At 39.6% G+C, this 17,441-nt stretch overlaps 1 protein-coding gene across 1 annotated transcript in view; it reads right to left on the bottom strand.

Moving 5' to 3' along the window:
- The window catches only part of GPC6 (glypican 6), a 987,303-nt gene that overhangs the window by 957,526 nt on the left and 12,336 nt on the right, over positions 1–17,441 (bottom strand). The window lies entirely within an intron of this gene.

The following is a 17,441-nucleotide window of genomic DNA, read 5'->3' as shown; positions in this document are numbered from 1 at the left end:
CAGAGGCCTCCGGGTATCCTGATGTACCATTAACTACAGGGCCAGTCTATTAAATTCTGCTGGGAACTGGCAGCAAGCCCTTCTGACCTGAGATCTAAATGCAGATCTACAATCAGCCTTAATCTCCATTTGTTACTCTGGTCTCCACTTATCTGTCTTCTCTATCCTGTTTCTCATTTTGTCTCAAGCTATGGGAGCGAAGAAGGGGGAGTGTGACTGTCGACTCTCTAAAGTCCCCCCAAAAATATGACACTGGAGGAAATATCCAGGGGATTTCATTTCTTTTTGAATAAACACAAAAATAAATTTTAAAAAATTATAAATATAAAAATATATGAAGATGGGAAAGGCATAAAGGGGTTCGAGATAAGAGCTTCTGGAAGAGTTCCAGTGAGAAGTTTTAAGTAGAACTTGAAAGTTTGTGCATTTGAAAAGCAATTTACAGAGAAGAGGAGGGAAAAATATTCTAGGGAAAGAATGTGACCTACATATCTATAAAGATATACATGTAATATGGTGTGTGTGTGTGTGTGTGTGTGTGTGTGTGTTCATATGTGTAAACGCTCAGAAAAAGCTCTGGTAGGAAACATTAATTGAGCAGAAGGGACAAGAGATCATAGGTGGCCGTGGGGACCTTTAACATTCACTTATACCTCTGGCATCAATATATGCACAACACACACTTCTATACAGTGGCATGTGTTCATGTGCTACCTATTTAAAGTAAAAAAAGAGGGAGAAAAGAAGGAAGAAACAGAGAAGAAGAATGGAAGGAGAATTACTTTGAGAAACATGTGACAATAGAATTACACAAGCCTTAATTTACTTCTTTATTTAGAAGAACTCTAGGACTGTAAAATGTCAATGAGACATTTTTATGACAATCAATATTCATTATATTGATAAACACAAAAGTAGAAATCAATACTCAAATTTTCAACTGATAGAATGAGAAATAAATGTCATGTGGATGCTCATTTCTAAAAGTATAGGCTGCATATGTCTGTGTTAATAAATCAAAATTTAATTTTATTGTCTTTTCACTGATAGAACCCGGACTAAGTCAATACTGTATTAGATTATTTCCTAAGTTGTGACATGCCTCTAATTATTCATCAAGTACACAGTCACTCAGGAAATAATATTGCTAACAAAAAGCAGCTTCTCTCTAGGGTAAAATATGTAATTTCAAACCTATCCTCAACCCACGACTTGTCTCTTTCGATGACAAAAAATAAACTTTATTCCATACATTTTGTAGCTTTAATAATCATCTTGTTTGTTTCAACTAAGAAATACGGCAACAGTTCCAAGTGCTCCCCAAAAAGGCATTAGAAGGAGGAAGCAAAGAGGCTCTGACCTTGGCAAAGAGTTCAAGGCAGGCTTCCTGAGGACAGGAAACTTGAGCGTCCATGTGAAGGATGCACCAGAGGTCATTTGTTGAAGGGCAGACACGCAGAGATGAGGGCAGGTGGGTCCCGGAGCAAACCGGAGTTCTGGTCAGTGTGCTGGGTGTGGAGATTGCCACTCCATAAGCATATTACATCCATGTTAAGTAATTATGTATTCTTTCAGAAGCAAGGGAAGACACTGCAGAGCTTGAACTGGAGAAGCAGCATTTTGAAAAGACTTTTCTGGATTCAAGTAGCACATCCTACCAAGCAACACCATGTACATGTGCTTCCAAATAAGACTGCTCCAGCTGAAGCAAAGGACACCGACACAAAGTAGCCAAAATGCTTGCGGGGGTGCTCTGCTGTTCTCACTCACACAGAGCTGGTCTTTACGCAGCCAGAAATGCTGTATCCACCCACCTCATTCCCACCACGCCTCCTTGTGTGGGCGGAAACCCTACATGCCTGTTCATTGCTATATCCCAGACGCCTAAGGTATTGTCTGGCGTCTTACAGGCTTCCTCATTGACTGAGGACTCTAATATTCAGATCTTAATATTCTAAATGAAGATTATCCAAGACCGGTCTCTACTTGTACTTGCCGATTGTCCATCAGAACTGGACGGTTTTTGATATTATCTCAACCTGCAACTGTATGAGCAGATCAAGCCATGGGTGAATAGCATTAGAGACTCTACCTTCTAGGAACTACAAAAAAGACTTTCCAAGGAATTTTCACTGTATGTTCAACAATATAGGAATATACATAACCCACTTTAAAACACCTTTTATGATGCATAGACATGTTAAAAATGAGCCCTGAAATACTATGTAAATATAGACCATTTATTTTTAGGTCAAAATGGATACATTCTAAATTAAGGGGCTAGTTACTAAGGTTACAAAGAAAGAGTGAATAAAGTAAAACAGTATTTCAGTCTTATCGACAAGTAAAAAAAAAAAATGCTTAACAACACATATCTCTACAGAGAGCTATAACAGCACATTTTTCCCCAAGAGTTACATGTCTACTAATCTAAGTATATTTATCCTTTTTTTATTTTTCATCTGTTACATAAAAATCCTGACCATATATAAACTGTTGTCTCTACAAGCTGATGAAAACTTAAACGTATAATCTAATAAACTGTTAATTTGGCCATACTATATCTGCCTTTAAAAAGAAAACAGGAGATAGTACTTTAATGATATGTGGCTTTTTCCAAATTCCAAAGATTGTACAGAATGTTTTTGTCCTCGAATTCTGAAATTAGGCATTGGAAAAAGCTATACTGATAGAAAATAATATTTCACCTTCATGTAGATTACAATTAGATCATTTAGGAATAAAATATCAAAGGCAAGGGTATAGGAATTTGAATTGTTGCCTGAGAAACAAAAGAATCACTATACCGAAAAGAATCATGAATCTTCAAATATACAAAGAGATTTTTCAAAAGAATCATCAGAATCAGAATAAAATAATAGAATAGGGAAACTGGCATGAATTACGTCATGAAGAACTGAAGTCTATAGTAAAAAACAAAAAAAAAACTGTTGCAAACCATAAATGAGTGCACTAAGAGATCGCGGTAGAAAAGCCATGCCTTTAATACCCAATCTCGTGCCTACTTGGAAGAACTCACACTAGTCCAATCTTAAAGTGCCATTTAGAAAACCACATTCCTAAAAATTTTCATTCTTAAAACTGAAATGAACTAGTTGGTAAGAAAGTTGAACTCATCAGGCCCCTAAGAAATGTCTTCTTGACATTCCCAAAGTTCTACCATGGAAACCACCACATTTTTTAATGCTTCAATATTGCTATTAAAAGCAACGAGTACAGCTGGCCTTCATTATTAGCAAACCACCCTTACTCTTGCTTAATTTGGGTTTTACAATTCATTTTCTTTATAGATCGGTAAGTCATAAACTGAAATAGGTATCATAGTCTGTTTATAATCTTTTTTCACATCCAGAGTCTCTCAGTTCATTATTATGCAGGATTTCTAAGGCATCATTTCTTTGTGCCTCTTGACAGGGTACAAAATAAATCACATTTTATTACTTACAGAATGGCAAAAGCCACAAGCCTTTATATAACTGCCTATTACTTCTGCCTTTTATACAGGATATTTACCAGCACAGCCCTAATTCTGATATTTAATCTCCTTAAATTCTGATCAAGTTATTAACATACCTCAATTTGACTGGATAACAGCCATTCTTCCATATCTTAACATTGAAGGGGAAAATTAACACTGTACTCTCGATATGTTATTCGTTTTCGTGCCCGAAGGCCCTCCGTTTCTATAGTCATGTACAAAGCACTTAGAACCCAAGCTATGTTGGACCCGGCCAATTCAAATACTAATGCAGATGAATTCTCATAGCATTAATTCCCACTCTTCCTTCCTATAAATGAGGGCACTGTATCAAAGGAACTCTCACCATCCCTCTAAATGTCTGTTTCTTTAATTCCATAGCAGCACTTTTGCCAGTTTGTCCTGGTTTTTATGCTCAAATATTAGGTTACCCTTTTGCACATTAGGGTTATAAGCTACCACAGGGAATCTTGGTAAATCATACTGTTAGGAAATCTTTAGTGTATTATTTGCAAAAAGATCCTTTGGGTATGAAAATATTCAAAAACAACCAACAAATTATATACCTATTAAGGGAAAACTATAATGATACATATGAACATTATTTGGACTTATAAAAAGTGAAATTAATCTGTAAAGCATGACTAAGGTTTTGATGTGAAAAGTGCAACAGAACTAATTTCTACTTTACCCTGCTTATTGGAAATCAGACTGTGCAAGCAAATGGCTTTGTAATAGTTCTGAGAGTTTCCCTCTTTTTGGACAGAGGATTGATTACCCGTACATTTGGACAGTGCTGGACTGGTGTTTCACAATCTCCTTTACAGGAAATGAGGCGCCGATTTTTGGTCATTGCCAATTTCTGTGGTATAAATACTTCCACCACAACTGACTGCAAGCTACTAATGGGAGGTCAGTCGCCTCACAAAATGCCTGCAAGTTGAACAACGGGCGCTTGTGGCCCAGAATGAGGATCCCAGCCCACCCCTTGTACACTTGAAACAGCTCGTTATATGCAAATACGTTGCTACACATTACACAGCAAAAAGAAAACTTACGTATATTGCTTAACAAATCAATTTCTTGCAGAGGATATGGTAGCTCTTTCTAGTGGTCAGATTTTCACTTTCCGTACATCCCCTATCTTTCTGGCCACACACCTCACAGTCACTGCTTCCGAGGTCCCTTATGGGGTGGCGGGGGGGCGGGGGGCGGGGGCGGTGGCGGAGGCGGGGGGAGACGTCCGAGGTTTTGAAATGCAGCAGTTTTACGCATATAATTAGCTGTGGCCATAGGTCTGGCATCTAAAATGAAGCAGGTCAGATTTAAAAACTCAGACAGGAGACCCGTGATATTTATAAATGTCTAAGAAATCGCATGATCTGATCTACGTAATGTCTTTCCCGAAGTTCCGTTATGAATGTGTATCGGTAAATGACTCCTGGGCTCACTGGGAGAGAGACACACAGCAGTACTCTCTTCCAAATACAGAAATAAAGCATTTCGGTGTGGCATTGACCCTGCATGTTTAATATATCTATTTTTATTTATACAATTTATTTTCTTCAGCGACAGTGCCTAATTCTAAAGAGAAAAGTTGCCAGAAGAGACTGTCAAATACTCCATCGGTCCACCTGCTTCATCTGAATAGGGCGTACCCTTGAACCAAGGGTCCCAGAAATAGAAGAGCAATGAGCTAGCACCAAGAAGGGCACGGGATAGCTGCAGACAAAGCAAAAGCTCCATGCACATGCACTACCACGTGAAGAGCACCTTCTTGGGCTGAGCAACGTGACTACTGAGTGCTCTCGTGTGCTGCTGTGTTGAGAGTAAACTCACACAACCAACAGAGAGAAACGCGGGAGTGGCCACTGAAATGTTGGGTAGCTGTGACTTTTTCCTCAGCATCTCCACTTCCAGAAATTTTTTTTCAGAGGTAAACACCTAGCTATGTGAATATGTGTACCTGTAAGGACACTCAGAGTATAGTTCATAATACAGTAACAGCCAACCTAGAGGTCTGTGAACAGGCCACTGGATGTATTAAATCTAGTAAATTCATACAGAGTAATAAAATGCAATCTTTGGAGGGGAGGGAAAAAAAGAGTCAAGTCCTGAAATGAAATGAAACAAGTGAAATGTACTGAAAGGAAACAAGTTGCAAGATAAGTTGTTGAGTGGGAAAATATCTGCATAAAAATGTATACAGTATGTAGCCATTTGAGTATACACAATATTTATAAATGTCTGTGTACATGTAAAACACCAGTGGAAGAATCATAAATACCTTTAAGAATGGTTGTTTCTGAAGATGCCAATCCTTCTGTATCATTTAAATATTTTATAGCACCAATGGATAAATAAATTTTAAAAACTGAAAATATCTAGAAGGATCTGTCATAATATGTCAGTTGTTTAGGTTTGAAATGATTTAGAGCCCTATTAACATTTTTTTCACAAGAAGATTTAATGACCCAGCATAAAAGCTTCTATGCCTTACCCGTTTTTTTAAATTGCTCTCTCCCACTCATTTTCCTTCCAGACCCTTTCTCTTCTCCTCTGCTGAGGTGACACTGGAAGCCAGTACCCCCAAAGTCACTGTGTCGACTGCACTCTAGTCAGGGCTGGAGGAAAGTGAAGGTTATTTTTGGCTTGAGGAAGTTCTAGAAGTCAATAAAAACTGCAAGGAGTAATAACATATTGTAACATACAATATGTTACAGTCTGATAGAATGTTTGTATCCTGACTCCAACATCATCCCTCTCATTAATAATTGCACTTAAAAAACCCTAACACAGAAGAGTATGTGCCTGTGTGTGTCTGTGTGTGTATGTGGAGAGAGGTGGGTGGGAGAGAGGCACGTGGAGGGGGAGGGGGAAAGAGAAGAAAAGTGCGTGATGCCAGAAATACCAGTTACTTCATTTTTACTAATCTTCCTTTTTCATGTCAGTACTTGCCTATCCCTGATATTTTTCACTAAACCCCATGTTGACACCTAAAAGTGAACAGATAGTCCGTTAAATCTACCAGTTAAGACGCTTATCTGTTTGTCCAGCCTTGGCAAAGTACATGTGAAACAAATGAAATCGCATATACCCAGCCCCGGAGGAGTTTAAAGTCTTAAAATAGCAACCATGTTTCTAAGAGAATTTTGGAGTGGCGAATTTACACTCGATTTCCCTGGGAACAAGGGTGCTCTCTTTTCTACTGTTTGCAAAGAAATTACAAAATTTATTTATCTAGAAGCGGCACTTAGATCCTGGATTCTTACACCTTACCATTCTTAAAAAAGACCAATATTCAATCTGCATCTAAACAGAGCCATTTCCAAGCAATACTACAGAAAAAAAGTAGTAACACAAAACGCTGAACTCATCAAACCCAAGCAGATGCTATTATCCGTCTTAAAAATTCATTTCTAAAAAACATTGTGCGGCAGCTCCATTGTTAACGGTTGTAATGTAACTTACACTGCTTTCTACAGTGGCTGCACCAGGAAGGCCCAGAGATCCCGCTTCTGGGAATTTGTCCAAAGAAACTGAAAACATTGATTCAAAAGACCATATGCATCCCTGTGTTCACTGCAGCACTATTTACAATAGCCAAGATCTGTAAGCACCCCAAGAGTCCCTCAGGAGGTGAGGGGATAAATGCTGTATGATTCAAAAGGCAACAGTCAAGTCCATGGGCGTTGGAATCTGCCTGGCTCACGTGCTCCTCCGTCTGCGTGCGCACCTGTGTCCTCGGAAAAGTTAATTGCGCTCCCTCTGTCTCAGTTTCCCCATCTATACAATGTGAATAATAAGAATATCAGTGATGGAAAGGTAGTGCAAAAGTTACATGAGAGCCTATATAGAGAGAGTTTAAAATAGTATGTGGGATATAAAGAAAGCTCCATCAATGTTACATATTATCATATCCTAAATACCCAGTGTTCTAACAGGAAGACATTTTAAAATCCCTCTACATCACACTAAAAAGATTTTGCACAGCAAAGGCAACTAGCAACAAAATGAAAAGACAGCCCACTGACTGGGCGAATGTATTCAGTGATACATCTGACAAAAGATTAGTATCTAAAATTTATAAAGAACTTAAAAAGCTCTACACCAAAAAAAAAAATCCCATTTGAAAATGGGCAAAGGACCTGAATAAACACTTCTCCGGAGAGGACGTACAGGTGGCCCAGAGACTTATGAAAAGATGTTCAATATCACTAATTATCAGAAAAATGTAAATGAAAGCCACGAGGATGTATCAGTTCACAGCTGTCAGAATGATTATCAATAAACCCACAAACAGCAAGCGCTGGTGCGGATGTGGAGAAAGGAAACCCTCATGCACTGTTGCTGGGAATGCGGACTGGTGCAGCCACTGTGGGAAGCAGTATGGACTTACCTCAAAGTATTAGAAATGGAACTGCCTTTTCACCCAGCGATTCCACTTCTGGGAATTTAGCCAAAAAACCCCAAAACACTGATTCAAAAGAATATATGCCCGCCTGTGTTCACTGCAGCATTATTTACAATAGGCAAGGTTTGGAAGTAAGGGTCCATCAGCAGATAAGTGGGTAAAAAAAGCTGTGGTACATTTACCACATTGAGGTACATTTATGGCCATTTACTTTGCCATAAAAAGAAAGGCAATCTTACCCTTTGCAACAGCATGGCTGGACCTAGAGAACATTATTCTATGTGAGATAAGCCAGTCAGAGACAGATAGATACCATACAATTTAACTCATATGTGAAATCTAATAAAAAAAAATGACTAACAGGCAAAATAACAACAGATTTATAGATAAAAAGTACGCTAACAGCTGTCGGTGGGAGGTGGGGAGGGGTAGTTAGAAAAAAAAAGAAGAAAACTCAAGAGAATATTATGGTTGTATAATATTTGTGGGTTTTTTCCCCCCAAACTAAAGGTACAGGTAAATGCAAAGATGCTCTTCCTCTCCCTAAAAAGTAGGATGGGGAAAATAATACATGATGTTTACCAGTTTTAAATATAACTTTTATTCTCTAGATTATTAATTTACATGGTAGAGAAATATCTCAACATTAATCTCAATCGGAAATAACTTACATGGCACCTTATCCCATGTGCCCTCCCCCAGTTGCAATTCAGGGAGAGCCAGGGGCTCCGACCTCACTTTTGTTCAATAAAAATCTGTAGAAATAAGAGTGACAATATAATGGCTCAAAGTTAGCTCATGCCCAGTAGTTTGCAGAATGCCTTTTACAAAAGAGAATACACAGGAGTTGTTAACATCTACACAGAGGTTGTTTTCTAGGACTCAAATAAAAGCCCCGGTCATTGTCATCGTTGGGTACATTCAATACCCATGTCCTGAATGCCTCCGTGTGCCAGGTGCTGGAGGCCATGAAAGGGTACAGGAGACATGGCCCTGCCATTCAGCAGCTGACAGGTTAACTGGAGACCAATCACATATCTCAGGTATTTGTGCTTTATATTTGTAATACTAGTTAGAAGATGATTACTGCTCCAACATGTTTAAATCAAATACTGCAGAATGTAACAGAAAGTAAGAAGTGTTCCTTCTAACAGCATTCCGTTTTAGAAAAACAATTGGATTGCAAATCATTCGTTCACAGGAAAGCTCCTTAAAATCACAACAGCATGAGTGTCCGTCCCATTTTCCCAAGTGAAACAGAGGAATTTCCTCTAATGATTAGGAAAGTAAATTGGTATGTCTATCCCAGCTGAAACAAGTACTTCAGCAAATAGTACTAGTACTTCAGAATTAGTACTAGTCCTTAATAAAACTTTCTTATTGCTTATTGTGTTGAGTCAAGAGTTCACACGCATACCCAAACCCACACCCCCACCCACACCATGTGCCTCGACTTCAAGAAATATATGCTATGTGTCAGGCTTATATTTTCCATGACAGGAAATTGGTCCACTGGCCAAGAAACAGGGTCGCAAGACTTCCTATCCAATGTTTCGGGTGGAGTGTTAATGTCCTTCATTCAAGACCAGGCATAGACAATTTAGAAAACAGTACCTTCAGTGCTATACCTACTCCATCAGGAAAAATGCACTGTCTCCTAAGAGTCGACACGCGTAACACCTAAAGAAATACACAAGTACAGGACTTCAGTGCCACGTGGGGAGAAAAACAAGCTTTCAGCCTCGTTTTTAGAAACACTACCTTGTACAGATCAACTTGAAGTAAAACAAAATCTGGGGTAGCGCCTGCTTTTGTGTGGAAAACTATTTCTGGAATTCTCTTATTTCACCCACGGTGGCATTCTGGAAAGACAGGTGTTGGCAGATCCCTCCGACTCTGCGTGCCCGCTACAAGGCAGAGCTGGCCGGGCACAGCCGCCGCGAGGTGGCCACATCCTTGGCGGCTCACCAGCTCCGAAAATAAGGCTCTCTTGTGCCATGCTTTTAAATACCTTCTTTTTACAACTCGATTTGGATTTTTTTTCCTCAGGAACAGCTAAATCTCTGTTGAGCTACCAAATCATATTTTATAACTCAGAGTGTTCTGCCTTCCTACTTTTTTTTTTGCAGCTATTAACTTTTAAGAGAGAACATTTTGCTTTACAAATGAAAATAGAGGTTTTTATTTAAAGAAGGGATTTTTTTTTCTGCTTGTTGTCATCTGGGCATCCGCTGTATTTTTTATCACCTCAAACCTGCTTAAGACATCTCCGTAGGCAAACTGTGCAACGGCAGGCCAGTTTAAGTGTTCACAGGGACAAGTCTAATAGAAAAGAGAGAAACTAAAAACTAAACCACGTCAGATCACAAGGGGCACAAAAAGCTAACTTGGTTTCACCTTTTCTCCAGCTGGAGTCACCGATTGCACCATCTCTGTAAGAAAGTTAGTAAAAAGGATTCACAGCACAAATTGCTCTTTTTAGCCACCAATGGCAAAAAAAAAATGTGCCACACTAATAGCGTCATTTTCATCAAAATATTTATATGTCTACTTATCCTGTCAAACCCACTTTAATAGGTTATGTTTCCTAAAATTTCACCAGAAATTTTACTAACAAATGGGAACTAAGATAATTTAAGGTTGAATACAATTCCCTAAGGACAGATGCATGTTCTGTTTGCTTGAACAAAGAGCAAGTGATGCAACTTTCAAAACGAGAGTTGCCCAATTTGGAGGAAGTTCATAGGGCATGATCTTCTATTTAACAGAAGAATCTACATTCCTATCTACCACAGAATTAGTGCTCACTCATTTGTATGAAAGAACAATTAGTACAATATAAGAAATAAATTATTCCAGTGGAGGGAAAAGGAGCCTCATAATCCCTGATTCAGAGCCCTTGTTCCTGCTCCTGCCCCTCCCCCTCCCGCTGGGTGCACTTCCCTGCCCTCTGCCCTTCACCTGCCTTCCTTTGGGCTCCCAGTGCCTCGGTCACTCCGTTCCCCACATTGTACTGAAATTAACCATCTGTCTGTCTGTCTTCACTACTCTGTGTGTACCTTCAGGGAAGGGAAACTGTGGCTGCTCTTCTTTAATCAAGTCATTAAAAATAAATTTTACTGACCTGAGCTGGTGTCAGTTAAAAGAACCAAGGTACGTAACAGCTTTCAATGGAATTCACAAAATGACAAGTGCTTCCTAGAAACATTCCAGTGGCACAATTTATTATTCAAAGCCTCCATCATAAACATCATTCCGAAGGTGGTACAGTTTGATGGCTTTATCCCTAGGCCTGACTTTGTAAACTAACTTTGCTCTCTATCAATGTATCTCCAAGGAAATGTCACTGCAACCTAGAGTATTCTTTCCATTTAACTTCTCTACACTTGTCAGGTATTGTATTTGAAAACTGCTGTCAGTGATAGCTAAAGTATGTCGCATTTAAAAAAGTATTCTGATAGACATATAGTTATATACAGTAGGTACTTCATCAGGAGAAATATTATGCTCTAAAATAAAATAAAAGCCACAAAAACACATGTTTCACACAACAAAGTCTGGTGGTCTGTATTTTCACAAGTTGATTTCCACTGGCTTAAGCTACTATAATGTATCAGATACAATCTTCCAAAGAAAATATAAGGGTGCCCTTATATTACACGATTTAATTTTGCTGGAATGCCTCCCACCCCCCAAAAAAGTCTCTTTATATCTCTAATCAAGGAGCAATCAATTACTTATTAAGTCCCTACTATGTGCAAGCTCTGTGCTCTGGGGAGCACAAATAGGTATTAAAGTGCCCTCAGCTATCACAAGGGCAAATTTGGGAAACAAAAATTAAGGGACTTATCTTAAGTGGCTCAAGACAGTCTAAGGAAAAGTCATGAGGAGGTGGAATTTGATGAATTACCAAACAAATAGTCAAAGCTTGGCAATAAAGAAGAAAACAGGGACTAGGTAACCTAAGACAAGTTCATGAAAGAATATTTGAGCTAAACCGGATTTTACTTGGTAGAGGAAAGGGGGGAGGACAGACCAAGCACTGTTGTGAGCAAATAAAAGGAGATGCAGAGGGAAAGGGTCTAGGACCTGGCTGGGTGGCTCAGCCAGTTAAAGGGCAGCCCTGAGGCAATACACCAACAAATGCAAAAATAAATGGGATGCCAAATCTCTCTCTCCCCCCCGACACCCCCCTCCCATCAGTAAATAAAAATTGAAAAATTTTTAAAAAGAAAAGTTAGTTGGGAAGGTTTTATCAGACAAAAATTCTAGAAGAAGGGGGAAGTAAGTTAGAAAGATAGTTCAAGTTCTTGAATGTCAAACCAAGCTGTCAAACCAAGGCTGAAATTTATCCTCAAGCCACGGATGCTGAAGGCTTACACCTGGAGCAGTGGGTCTCCAGGTGTGGTCTGGGGACCTCGGGCAGCAGCAGCAGCTGGGCTCTGGCCTCATCTCAGATCTACCAAATCCCAAACTCCCCGAGTGGGGCCCACATTCGAACGAGCCTTCTGGGTGATTCTGCTGCACACTCAAGTTTGAGAAGCACTGGTTTAAGAAAATTAAAATAATCAAAGCAAATTAAAATAAGGTGAGTAATCCATTGTACATGCTGACAGTATGTACAACACAATCCGACCTGTGACGGTGGCATGAAAGAGAATTTTCAGAGCCAATTTCCAAGAAGAAGGAAAAGAAGAGAAAGTAAATGTTTTTTAAAAGATCTGCTATGTGACATTTAACAGCATTTCAAGATCACCTTTTAATGTTCTATTAGAGCTTCTCTCTTAGAAGCTTATCATAAAAGGAAATTAAAAATGACTAAATCTTACAGCAGAGATTACAGCCTACTAGGTCTTGCTCCTCTTCTGAATAAGAAATAGGAAGATTTCTCATCACGATACATGCATCAGAAGGGAACTGGACAAAAAAAGAAATAACATTTACTGGAGACTTCTCTCTGTCAGGCTGTTCACATGCATTATGCCATTTAATCCTAACAACAACAAAAATATATATCATGAACCAGGCTATGTTATTGCCCTTTTAAAGAGATAAGAAAACTAGGGTTCAAATGGGGTAAGAAAACTAGAAAATAACCAATTTGTAAGCACAAAAAAAGGAATTAAGTTCTTTTGCTTCTATATCATACCATCTGCCAAGAAGCCCAGAGATTCCTATAAAAACAAAGAATTCATATTATTCCCAGTTCACTTGATGTTTGAGAGATTCTTCAGAGGTTTTCATATTGCGAATACAACAGGATACTGTTTTACCAATACTTAACTGATTCCATTTTGTTTGCCCATTAATTTGTTATTTTCTCACCGGCTTCCACCAGCAGGGGCCCGGGTGTCAGGTGTGACCTGACCTCTTGAGGAGACAAAAGTCTTCAGTCCTGGCTGAAGGGCTTGCGGTCAGGCCAGGAAGAGAAGAGGCAGCGAAGCCACCCTGCCCCAAGGGTATGGGGAAGAACAGAGGTGACGGGAAGGCCATGGGCCTGCAAGTTTCCCAGTCTCTCCTCTCTGAGCTTCACATCGATACAGAAAAACTAAAGAGAAGAGGGATTTCCAGCCTAAATTCTGTTTAGGAATCTGCGGAGGGAGCCTGGTGGGCTCCCTGGGGAAGACCTGAGGGTGAACGTGGAGGTACGGAGTGCCCAGAGGGAGGCTTACACCTAAGCCTGGCTCTCGGGCGCCCTTCTGGGGAGGGTCAGAAAGCGCCTTGCCACGGTCCCCCTACAACAAGGGATCAAGGGTACGGGGCAGCCAGAGGACAGCTGAAGGCCTACAGGGCCAGAAAGGCCGACAGGGCGAATACTGCAGGGAAGGGATCCACCGGGTCCTTCCCAGCTTGCACCGGATCGGATCACAAAGCACATCAACAGCGGACGGCAGCCCCCTGTGGGCCGGCGGGGCCTGGAGGCGGAGGAGCCCTAGGAAACTCACTGGTCCCCCTTCCCCGAGAGGGCTCACCACCCTCCCCGTCACTCCCCACGCCATCCAACGGCCAATTTGTTATCTGTTATTTATTATTTAACAAACATATGATAGCCTTTATTATATGCCAGCCACTATTCTAAGAGCTTTATAAATGTTAATTCATTGCATACAACCACTAATAATGAGAGGTAAACACTGTCCTTGTCCCTGTTGGCAAATTTGAAAAAAACTTAGTTACAGAGAGTTGGAGAAAAGGCTAAGCAGTAGAGCCAAGAAGCAAAGCCATGGCTGCCTCAACGCCACACCAGCAAGTGTCCTCCTGTGCCACTGCTACCCGGGCGAGCTCAACTGATCACACTGAAGTGTAAATTCAATTGCAATGCTCTTTTTTCCTTGTCACCCAAAACCAGACAGGTTATGTGAGTGAAGAAGACAGGGAAGAGGAAGGAGAAAACAGGAAGAGAAGGAAGAGGAAACTACATGCTTCTTCATATCCAAGTGGTGGTTTGTGGGCATTTTCAATTTGGGCGAATAAACATGGTGGCAGTTTACAACGTCATACAGGTCCTTCCAAAAGCCTGTAAAACGGGCCGTCCCCAGAGTGAGGAATGATGACTCATCCGCAGAGCTGTTTGCCTCTTACCTCGTCTAGTTACCACTGGAAACTTGAAATACGAAGCACTGCTTGGGCCGAAGTAAAATCAAAAGACATACTGTTTCTCTCATTTTTTTTACATGTCCAATTCAACAAGCATTCTTTCGGTTATGTTTCACTTTTTCCCGAAAAGTCCCCAAGGCTGAATGAAGCGCCAACCTTCTTCAACGGACCAAACTTGAGTAGGCTCATCTTGCCGCCTATCTGGGCAAGATTTCCCACCCTAACCAGCAGAAGGTCAAACTGAATACTCAGACCAACAGAAAGGGAAACCAGAAGTAGACTGGGTATAGTCCTAGAAGTTGAACACAGTGTGGTCAGAAACATGTTGTGCATTTCAGAATTAAAATGAATTCACTTAAAGTAGAAGGTGTTTTCAAGGCATCATGGGGTTCTATTACTTTTCTCCCAGATGAAACGTGACTGAACGGGGCCACTCCTAACAGTGACATAATCTCAGTTCCTCATGGGCTGTGCTATGGGACACACAGCCCAATAAAGTGGCAGATGTAGGGTACTGAGAGTACTTTATATTTATCTGAGATTTGGTTCAGTTTTTCAAACCTACCACGCCACGGACGACGTCCCAGGATACGCTGTTCGTACAATGTCTGTAAAAAACAATTCTTTCAGGGAGGGGAAGAAAAAGAACAGTGCTCTCAATGTTCAGCATCCTTTACATCTGCTGCTCAGCTGGAAACACTGTTAAAAGGCCATTAGAACCTTAACGTAACAGACCTCGAATGCTATGAAAGGCAGGGAGCAATTTGCTGTTTGTGTTAGGAGTATCAGCCCCAGCCACTTCCTTTTCAAGGGCTGAAAACAGCTTCTGTCATGAGCCGTGAAAATCAATTCCACAGTAACCGGGCTGAACTGTGGCTTAGGTGGTGCATACCTCCAGGCTGGTGCTGCCCGGCAGAGCCTCCTTCTGGGCGCCCAGCGCACCTTCCAGAAGTCCCAGGCCGCTGCTTGCTCCCTGGCAGTGCCTGCCCATCAAGGGGCAGGTCTGGGACTTCCAGGAACCTCAGGCTCCTCTCTTGGGACACCGGTTCACTCTAATGCTTAATTAGGTGAAAATCGGAATTGTCACTCTGAATGAAGACAGCCTTTAGGAAATGTCGAACTGGGAAAAGTCTGCTCTTGCTTATTTGTATTCCATTGGGCTATTTGTCCTGATTATAGTAATTGTGAGAGAGGCTCATTTTTTCAAAATAATACTGTTTCAAAGCCTTTCAAAACACAGAGCATTTTTAAACTTTTTTCAAATACAAGGTCATAATTTTGAAGGTAAATATTTCAGAGGAATAACAATGGCTTTGTCAAGAGCTGTACTGTATATTCTAGCTAAAGGTTAAAATTCATTTTTAAATGTGTCCTATAGTTTTTTTCAGTTATGGGAAATTGTTATTCCGGATATAAATGCAACGTTGGTTACAACACAGAATTAAGACTATTTTAAGCTATATTTCTACATATAGTAAACCCCTTGCTAAACTGAAAACCTTTGTATAATTTACTAAGCATGTTCTGGATAAGAATAAATTGCCACTCTTAAATCATAACAATTGGCTTATGTTTATGCATGTAACTTCTTACGATATTATTTATCTTTTCATCAATAACCTAGGCTGAGAAACTGATTCAAAGTTATTTTGATAAATTAAGATAACTATTGTACAAAATGAAAAAGTATAATTTTATGTTTTTTGCTGTGAATAACTAACTTAAGCACTTAACCTGTTGTTTTGACTGGAAGCTAAGTGGTTTACTTTATACATATTTTCTTGACTAAAATAGAGACGGTTGAGTTTATACAATTTCATGCCTATTATACAAAATGCATCACAAAGAGATCTGGTTTTAAGAAATCTCCAAGGTACCTTTCTTTATAGAGGGAGAGGTGGCAATTGAAAAGCTATTTCATACAATAATTTTGTTGTTGATGACATAAGATTTGCCATTTGCAACCTATTTTGTATTCCATTGGAATTGACCTTTTATAAGAGCCATGTGGTAATATAAGTAAAATGAATATATTCTTTATGGCAGTCCTATAAAAAGATTGGTCTAAGCTTTTAACATAGTACTTGACCTCCTGGTGTCTGAATACCCTCAAGTCTGTGAAAGAATATTGAATAAGATACCACTTAATCCAATGAGTAGTAAAAGCACAATAAAAGCCTTTCACACATTAGCACTTGATAATATAAAAGTAACAGTAAACTATGGTCTCTTAGCATGATGCAAACATACAGCTGGAAGGGAAGCTGTAATAGATCAAGTAGGGGTGTTCAGGAACCCTGCACTTCCAGATTATTAATACTTTAGAATTATAAATTCTTATTTTCAAACTAGAGCCCTCTTTATGTCAAAGATCACTTAAACGTTCGTTAAACATTTTGTTGTAAAAAAAAGAGAGAGAGCGAAAGAAAGTCACCTATTTTAAACTTTACCTTTTTTTTTTTTTTTAGTTTTAAAAGCTCCCAATCATTGGAATTTGGACTAAAACAGGAAAAACAAACAGCTAAAGAACAATATATATTCTTTTTTTTACTTTTTTAGGGAAAAGGTAAGGCCTGCCATTTAAAAATATCCACCATATCTAAAAGTATGGTCACTTTTTTCAAGTTCATTTCACAACTGCCATGGAGTTTAAGGTTTCTGACCCAATAAAAAAATAACAATTAAACATTATTCATCTTCTTTTTTTTTTTTTTTTTTTTTTTGGAAAGCTTCAAAATATTTTCTTTGCAAAGAAAATAGTTGCCTCAACTTCATAGCAATGTTGAAGAAGAAATAGGTCAAGATCCTTGAAATTCACCTGCGGAGCTCTGACCCTTGCTAACCTCAACTGTTTTGGGGGCACAAGAGAGAAAGCCAGTTTTTTAAGAAATCCAAGAACTCAAAGAAGGTGCAAACTCACTAGTTAATAAA

The sequence above is a fragment of the Pteronotus mesoamericanus genome, unplaced genomic scaffold (assembly GCF_021234165.1).
Source record: "Pteronotus mesoamericanus isolate MK-2021 breed Mesoamerican mustached bat unplaced genomic scaffold, CSHL_Meso_final contig_94, whole genome shotgun sequence".
Taxonomy (NCBI): Eukaryota; Metazoa; Chordata; class Mammalia; order Chiroptera; family Mormoopidae; genus Pteronotus; species Pteronotus mesoamericanus.
Note: the sequence above shows the minus strand (reverse complement) of the source record. Positions and strands in the feature narration are given on the sequence as shown.